We start from the raw sequence: 10,000 nt of genomic DNA on the forward strand, positions 1-10,000 counted from the left end.
TATAAGTTTCGTGGTTAAATTTTAAATTCTGAAAAAAAAACAGCATATAGAGACATATATTCGATTTAAGAATTTATTGTTTGACAAAAGGAATATATAGAAGGGGTTATTTTAATATCCTTAATCTATGGATTTTCAACAATGGCTATATCATCAGAGGAAATGAAATACGGTTAGCAAAATGTTCAGCTGCGAATGGACGCTAATTTTGCTTTTCAGCAGAATTGTTGAAAATAGTTTTATGGAAAAAAATTATACGAAAAGAGAAGTTGATACAACCTGGGTAATCCATTATCGGATGGAGTCGAATATCGTTCTGGGTTATAAATCCAGGTGGGCAGAAAATAGGCCCAGGGGAGAAAGTAATATTCCCATATAGCGAAAGCGTATTGCTCCTTATTGATTTTTCGAAAAGTATACGGGGCAGCCTTATTCGTTGTTGCGTTGAGTGTGTGTTGGTTGATGTAGTCCAAATGCTTTCTCGGTGTTGACAAAGTGTATCGGATATTGCGTGGATATACCATTCTATTGTAAGTATCCCCGTGAGTAATAGAATTTGAGCATTGAGTTAAGTATACAATGGACCTCGAAATCAATGGTATAGGTAGCAAAATAGCAAAATAATCCGGGAGATAATATTCAGAACGGTGCGTTGGACGATTTGCTTCTAGTGTGAGCCAACAAATTAGTTACAATGTCAAAAAATTTGAAGACAAAAACTGGTAAAAAGCGTAAATGAAAGTGCTTTTTTTTGTTTTGTTTTTATTTTTAATAAAGACTCGTTGTTGAATTAGATTGTTTGTTTATTTTAAAATAAAAATCCGCTGGACCAAAACGTTAATTGCGAAATTACGGGAATTATTTTATTTAAACTAATTGCAAAAATAATACTTGAAAGTTTTTAGTTTTAATATCCGCCGAAAAAGAAAACAAAAACAAAAAGAACAAAGTACGCGCCAAAGGTAAATAACTCAAACCGGTTTATAAAAAAATCGATGTCGGTAAAAATAAATTAAATAAAGTAAAACACTTAAAACAATTCTCTCACTATAAACAATGACTAACACACCGCTATTTAATAAAATCGAGTTTCCATTAATGTAATATGCAAATGACGTCCCCTCTTAATCGTCTATTTTGCAAGAATTATACCATATATAGGAATGAATATAAGTTTAATGTAATGGACCTTTTGTATATATTAATTAAATTGATTGTTGAGCTGGATTAAATCCGACGATATGAAATAAAATATTTATCCCAATTCAATTATTTCTAATTTAAAAAAAAAAAAAAAAAAAAAAAAAGATTCTTTCGTAATCTCGTGTCATTTTATTTATTTAATCTATCACCGCTATATTTCCAAACACAATTTTTAATCTCTACGATATTTTATCTTTTAGACGTAATCCAATACACTAGTTTACTCTAATTAGTTCTTCTCTCAAAAAAAAAAAAAAAAAAAAAAAAAATGTATATACATGTATATATGACATCTAATTTACATAAGGAAAACACGCTGCTCTCCCCCATCATTATATATAGCCCCAATCCTCCGACTCTCTCGTCAATGACCATCCCTCTTGAAGAAGCCCGCATAAATCGGGCGAAACGTTGAGTATCCAGGTCCTTCCACCTCCATTTTATTTCATTAATTAAATTGTGAACAAAAAAACAAATAAACGAACAAACAGACTGCAATCGAATTTATTAATATTAAGAGTAGTATTGTAGCAATATATATATATATATATATATTGGCGCCATTGTATATATATATATATATATATATATATATATATATATACACACTTATAAAGAGTAGTATTATATATATATATATATATATATATATATATATATATATATATATATATATATATATAGTAATTTATAAAATATATATGGCGATTAAGCTACACTGAATATTCTGCGTTTCATCCACCATAGGATTCGTCAGGCTTATGCGCGAATTCTTAATTCTTAATCGCCATATATATTTTATAAATTACTAACTAGCTCTACCTACGTATTGAGCACTTTTGAAGTAAATACTTAAAGTTTACGCATAAATCTATACTTTCGTATATTAGGTTTATGTGAGTAAATGAAGTAGTTATATATATATATATATATATATATATATATATATATAATAGGACAACAAGAGAATGAAATGAAGACACAAAACTATATGTATAGGTAGATATAGAATGGATCATGTATTGAATAATGGAATACAGGCCAAATTTGGGGTATAGAAGGGACTCTTTATGCCAGGGCATTTCGAAGCCTATCTGTCCCCCAAATTTGGCCTGTATTCCATTATTCAATAAATGATCGATTCTATATCGACCTATATATATAGTTTTGTGTCCTCATTTCATTCTCTTGTTATCCTGCTGTATAAGCTCCAATAATTATTGTTGAGCTTGGCATTATCCAGATAAGCCTCCTTTTGTGCAATTGATCTTTCTCTTTTCTCTTTTACTTAAAGCTATATATATATATATATAAGGAACTTTGTCGGTGTGCTTATTTTCCTGTGAATTCATTCCCTATGGACTCGAAAACGGCTGGGCTGATTTTTACGAAATTCTGCACAACTATACCTACTGTGTCTGGGAGTGTTCTTATGTAGGGTTTGTACCACAATGTTTTCGATGAGTATCGATAATCGATAATCGAAATAATGCGATTAAAGCAAGAACAGACGATGTAGATCAAAGTTGACACCTTGCACAGCCTAATATCACAAGTGCATTTGAGAAAGTTTATTACCATACAAGGCGAAATGTCCGACATATGAGATCAACAGTTCTTGCATATGAGAGAGGCGCTTTCGAAATGTTCCTGCTTAGAGCACAATTGAAGCATGATACGTGACTTTTATATTTTAACTTTAATTCAAGCCATTATGTATAAACAAAAATGGGTTTATAAAATGAACAGCATGTAATATATATATATATATATATATATATATATATATATATATATATATATATAAAGTGATGGTTGAGTGGGTTCAACGAGAGAAAAAAGTGTATATTTAAAAGAGTGTAGCAATCAACAATTGTGGGTTTTTCAGCCTTTTATAATTTTTTTATTTAAAAATATTTCTATAACGCGTTTCAAGCTTCCTACAACTCTTTTCAGATATATTTTATATAAAGGTTTTTTAAGAGAATGGTTGAAATGTTATTCTCGAGACCATACAGTACTCTATGAGGATGACTATATATATATATATATATATATATATATATATATATATATATATATGGGGGGGGGTGTATATATATTTATAGTCATCCGCATATAGTACTGTTTCGCTGATTCACAGCTCATCGGTGCGGCCAGACAAGCAACTACCTCAAGCTAGGATGGAAACCCGATCGCCCAAACGACATGCGACTGCTGCTATGCTTTGACTTTGTCCAAAGTACCTAAGCTCAATTTGTTTACACAAAGAGCATATACACACACACATAAATATATGTGTGTGTGTGTATGTGTGTGTGTGTGTGTGTGTGTGTAATATTAAACACACACACACATATATATGTGTGTGTGTCCGCGCGCGTGTGCGTGTTTACTATCATATAAAAGAAACTAATTTCACACAAAGACACTTGATATGTCTGATAGTGTTCTGCCGTAGGTTTTGTATCGGAATGCGTCCGATATGTATCGATGATCGATATTCGAATAAAAATCGATTAAAGAAAGAAGTCCAATATTGACCAAATTGACCAAATTGACCAAATTGACCAAAGTTAACACTTTAATACAACCTTACATCACATATAAATTTGAGAAGTTTTATCACCGCAAAAGCAGAAAGGCCACACCAATATAATCAACTTTAGATTTTTTTATAAGATAGAGGAACGTTCGAAATGGATGTTCTTTAGAGCATGCTTGACTTTTGTACGTTTAACTTTAATTCATGTGATTATGTAAAAATAATGTTAAAATATCAACAGTTAGTTCTTTAATAAGACAGGGGTGCTTTCTAAATGAATTTTTTTTTTTTGAGACGACGATTGAGCCATGATATTTGCATTTTAAACTTTCAGTGAAACCCTTATTTACAGATAATGTTATGAAATCGATAAAACAGTGGGGGGGGGCTTCTAATTAGAGCAGATAATCAATCGATCAGAGTAATAAATGCGAGATTTCGCCGATTTCGATGACGCTAAATATATGTGAGGGCGGAATATTTATTGATCTTCATTCAATCCCGTACAATGTTGTATCTCCCTGCTTGTACAGTTAGATAGATATAGATAGATAAATAGATAGATAGATATATAGATAGAAAGATTGTTAAATAGATGGATAAATAAGTAGAAGCGTGACAAGCTAAATACATTTCTACTACAAGCTGATGTATAAGAGACCGACAGGCGGACAACGCCCCTTTTAAACGTTCAATGGCACATTTAATACGTACAAACACAAGCACACGCACATACATACATAAAGACATACATACATACATATATACATACATACATATATATAAATATATAAATATATATTTATACATATATAAATATATATATATATATATATATATATATATATATATATATATATATATATATAATCAAATATGTTATGTTTAGATGAATATTCTTTTAAAAAATCCCGAATTAAGAGGAAAGAAAAAATACATTTCAAAAAGACAGAATAAATTTGCAAAGACCGTAAGCGTTCTAAAAAAACAGAAGACATTTTTTTATTACTTCAAAAAACTAAACGCAAACATAAAGAGAGCAAAACAAGTTTCGAAAATACTCCAAAAGAAAATTCTTTGCAACAAGTTACGCAGTCTCCAGGTTCTTTAAGCTAAAGGAAATAAGCAAAGAGAAAAACAGCAAAACTCTTCCAATACTTAATATCCCATTCGAAAAATTTCTGCAAATCCAAATTCTCCAATTTTGATAAATATAACCTGAGCTTATTAATATAGGGCAGTGGAAACTGTTCCATGCAACACCGACATTACACTTCCGGTAGAAATGTTTAAACTTCCTGCCATTTTTTTCTGCCTCAACTAATATTTCATTAACTTCAAAATTTAAAGATTACTTATGTATATATATATATATATATATATATATATATATATATGCGTGTGTGTGTGTGTGTGTGTGTGTGTGTGTGTGTGTGTTAGGTTGAGAAGAAAGTTCTTGCGAAATTTTTACTTTTGATTTCAAATGACGTATTTCCAAAAAAGTTTTCGTTATAATACCTTTAAACTATATATAATCTTGAATAGCGGTTATTCGCTTTATCTAATCGTTTAAATTACAATCGTTTTAAGACAAGCATGTCTTTTTTTTAGAACGTTGAATACAAGATGGAATAAAAAGCAAATTCGCACAATTTTCTTATTTAAATTTAAGCTAGGCCGAAAATCTGCTGAAACAGCTCACGATATCAACGAAGCGTTTGGCCTGGTAAAGATTACTGAACGCACAGTGAAAATGTGGTTTAAGAAATTACATGGCGGCGACAAGAGTCTTAAAGATGATTAATTAAGAGCCTTAGCCGAGGCCAGACCACGCACTACTTTTCGAGAATTTTCTTTTGAATTAGACGTAAGTATACGACGATTTCCAACCACTTAAGAAAGATGGGAAAGACAAAAAAAAAGAACTTGATAAATGTGTGATTAGTGAATAGATACGACAATCAAAGGAACGCCTTCATGAAATGTTATAATACTTTTTTTATGCAACAAGAACAACCCGTTTCTCGACCTGGTTGTTACTTGCGATGAAAAGTTCAGTGGTTAGACTTGTCAGAGTTGCACCAAAAGAAGATAATGCCGAGATAATTGGAGAGCACATACAGCGCCTCCCCTTCCCAAATTGTCACCCATCTAGTACTAGCCAGGCTCAATGTTGTTTAACCGGTGATCTGACGAGAACCGGTGTGTCTATGTGATTATGCAGATTGATAGATAGATAGATACATAGATAGATAGATAGATAGATAGATAGATAGATAGATAGATAGATTCTTTCGGGATATCAATCACATGGCCTTTTATCGACTATCGTGTCAAACTTTCGATTTCATAAGCACAGGTATTGTGGTGGAGGAGTCCGTAAACGCCTTTCGTTCAATCTGCCGCCATTGAAACAATCGCCTGTTATTGTCTTTTCCCAGCGAAGACTGGGGGGGGGGCGGAAGTAGAAAAATCGAAAAAGTATCATAGAAGACAATTTTTTTTAGGAAACAAAGAAATAATTAGAGTAAACCAAGAAAGCAACAGAAAATTGCGATAGACGCGTGTTAATAATCTTGTAGGCTAAATTTATTAAATAGCAGATTGGAAGATATTTGGAGGTTTAGGGTTAGGGTTAGGCTTAGGTTTAGGGTTAGGGCAGAAGATATTAAAGCGGGCTGAAAAGGAACGAAAATTAATCTCGTTTTCTCTCTATCTCTCTCTCTCTCTCTCTCTCTCTCTCTTTTAAACAAACAAAAAGAGACAGTTTCTTTCTTTTTTTAAAAAAAAATGAAGTTTTTATAAAATAGACATCAAATATCGATGAAAACAAAGACTCGTTTTTGCGGGAAAAGAATAAGAAATTGATTCTGTGTAATAATTTTAACAATAAACATAAAATAATGTAAAAATTATAGCTTTTATATATTGCAAAATAAATGTTTATTAAATACTACAAGCAAGACAAATTAAGATTTTAAAAAAAGCCAAACAAAAACAAATAAAATGAAAAAAAAATATTAGCTTTATTGTCTTTCTGAAATTTGGAGATGAGATGGCGCAGTGGTTAGAATACTTGGAAAAAATCAATTGTAAAAAGTGATATTCTCCTGAAGGTTGAAGGTTCAATCCCGAATGCTGGGGACCGAAGCATACAATTGCGAATTACTTAGGACGTCTATCCAGTCATGGCTGACGGAAGAACAGCATGTTATCACCGTGAAGTAAATAAATGGTTCCGCTCAAAATTCCGAGTTCGACAAGATAGACCTTGAGAAGGTCAGAGGTTACATCGACCGAAACGTTGTGACAATGGCAATCAAGATGAGAACAATAGTCTGATGAATCCAAATAATACGAATAATCAATCAATCGTCATCTCAAAAATTGCATAAGTTCAGTCATCATAACATTTGAAAAAAAGAACAATAATAACAAAATTCGTATTATTTGGATACATCTGTTAGGAAATGGATCGAGAAATAGAGGGAGGTGTGTAAATTATATTGTAGACACGTTTACCGGAAGTGAGGGTCAGCTGATCGAATTTGCGTGAGAGTCACGTGATAAGGTTAGCTGGAACGAGGAGATTGGGTTTGGACATAGAAGACAACAGACGGCTTAACTGTTGCCTCCTCCCCTTCACTGGGGGGACACTGACGTGTGTGGAAATAAGACCTAGAAGTAAACCACGCAGATCAGAGATTCACTTTCCATCCTTCTGCGATCGACACCTGGAAGGTGGATAAAAAGACTATAAAGCTAATTCATCGTCTTGGAGTAAAATGAATCTTCGTCCAAAACAGGTTCAAGTCTCCCCTCCAAGACACGAGATGGATTCCACGTAGAAGATCAACGGCGCATGAAGAAGGTATGTCTAAAATACATGTACCACACACACACACACACACACACACACACACACACACGGCCACTTTATGATAACAATACAACAAACACCATTTTGGTTACCGTGACTACTTTTATACAACACATCGAGCGAAACGTTGTGAAAATCATTCTTTTATTATTTTTCTTTTTTTTTTTAATTTTGTCTCAAGAATCAATCCAAACTATTTCTTAGAAAGTTCAAAGCCAGGCTGAACGGCTAGTAAGATATAAAGTTGATTTATTTAAATTATTATTTATTTTACTTACATTTAATTAAATTTAATTTTAATTTTTAGAATAAACTAGCACCAGTGTCGTTTAAAAACAGAAGTAAGTTTTCATTTAACCTATAAGTTATATCCCTTTAAGTAAGAAGTAAGTTTTCATTTAACCTATAAGTTACATCCCTTTAAGCTATGAGATATTATTTCATGCATGAAGGTGACTATGTTTTATGCATCCAAAAATCAAAAATATGATCAACTTTCAGGGTAATCGTAACAACATAGTATTGGCTAAATCCTCCTTCCGACAAACGCTAAAAAGTTCAAGAATGAAAAAAAAAGAATTTAAATTAGAAACATTCCATATGTCCGACCATCCTTCTAAAAGTAAAGCCTCCTATTTTTATAATTCGAAAAGTTGAGGAGCTACGAAGCCGGGAGTTGTACCATTAAAACAAGCGACCTTCTGTGCTACAAGATAATTTTTTTCTACATAGTCACTACTCTTCTCAGTGGACTTTTGTCAGCGATGAACTGTGAGTGTGCATTGCCGCCATTGGTGCGTTTTGTTTAGGCACGGACAAAAAATTGAAAAATAGAAAAGTAGTTATTTTTAAACGAATTAAAATCTATTAAAATCCATTAAAATCTATTAAAATCTATTAAAATCTATTATTCTTAAGCAACATTTTTCCAGAAAGAGAAAAACCTGAATTTTATCATATGAAAAAGCAGAATAATATAAAAAAAATTTCCACTATTTTTAATAGAATTTTAAATTTAAAATTTTCCAAAACCATACCATTCGCTGCCATTTTTGCCTCAATCGCTAAAACATAAAAATAAAAGGTAACAAATATATACAGTAGCGTCCCAAACTAAGGGACAACATTTTAAAACCTAATATTTTTTTTTTAAATAACAACTGTGAAAAGCTGAAATTTTGACAACTCATAGTCATTATCACCCATAATAATATACTAAAATTTGAATCATTTGCAAAGGATAGAAAAAGAATTATAACAATTATTTATTTATTTTCAATCTAGGAACTTCCTAACGTAAGGGACAAAATTGAAAAAAAAAAACAATGTAAACAACTAAAAACAATAAAAATACATGTACATTCAATATTTAGTAAATGAACCCTTGCTCTCAATGACAGCTGCACATGTTCGACTACAAGAACGAATCAATTCTTGAGAATCCGCGATACTAATTTTAGACCATTCTTGTTTATTCTTCACCCACAAATCGTCCATGTTAGTGGGATTTCTTTCCATAAATTTTACTCCTAAGGTCTCCTAAAGGTTGGATATACATTGGATATATATTGGATTTAAGTCAGAATTTTGTGGTGGTCAATCCATAATTTCGAAATCTTGCTCGCTAAGGTAACTCATTACCAGCTTTGCCTTGTGACATGGGACATTATCTTGCATAAAGGTAGCCCTATCGAAATCTGAATTCTGTATGATTGGCACAACATGATCTTGAACAATGTTTTTATAGATCTGCGCGTTTACACGAGTTTGTAACCGGACAAGAGGCGTTGTACCTTGGCTAGAAACATTTCAAATACCATGACGCTTCCGCCCCCAAATTTGACAGTTTTCTTAATACACTTTGCATTTAATCTTTCACCAACACGTCTCTTTACATTGTTTTTTCCATCATTCCCAAATAAACTTGCTTTCATCACTGAAAAATCCTTTTTTTTTTACATAGGCATCATCACTTCTCAAGGCCAAGAGACCACTCCAGGATAAGGTTTAAAGAGTGTACAGTAGAAATTGGTCAATATAGTAATCGTTAGTAATGGAATTTCGGTAAATTTGTTAACTTATATGGAACGGCTCATCAAAAACTTGTTTACGTTAGACTTGAAGACAACCATATTGTAGTCAGCTCGAAAGCAGGAAAGCAGAAGACAATTCCATAGGCGTGCAGTTCTAAGAAAGAAGCTTTGTTCATGGAATCTACGTGTAGGTTTAGGCACAGATAAAGAGTGGAGGTAATTATTGATAGTGTTTACTTCTAGACGGGTGTTTCTTGTGAAATTTTGGCAAGGGTAGACCAGAGATTGGAGCTCAGTCAAGCACCTGCCATGAACATAACGATAAAGAAACGACAAACT

This window comes from Euprymna scolopes, chromosome 30 (assembly GCF_053919585.1).
Source record: "Euprymna scolopes isolate OS-2025 chromosome 30, ASM5391958v1, whole genome shotgun sequence".
Classification (NCBI taxonomy): Eukaryota; Metazoa; Mollusca; class Cephalopoda; order Sepiida; family Sepiolidae; genus Euprymna; species Euprymna scolopes.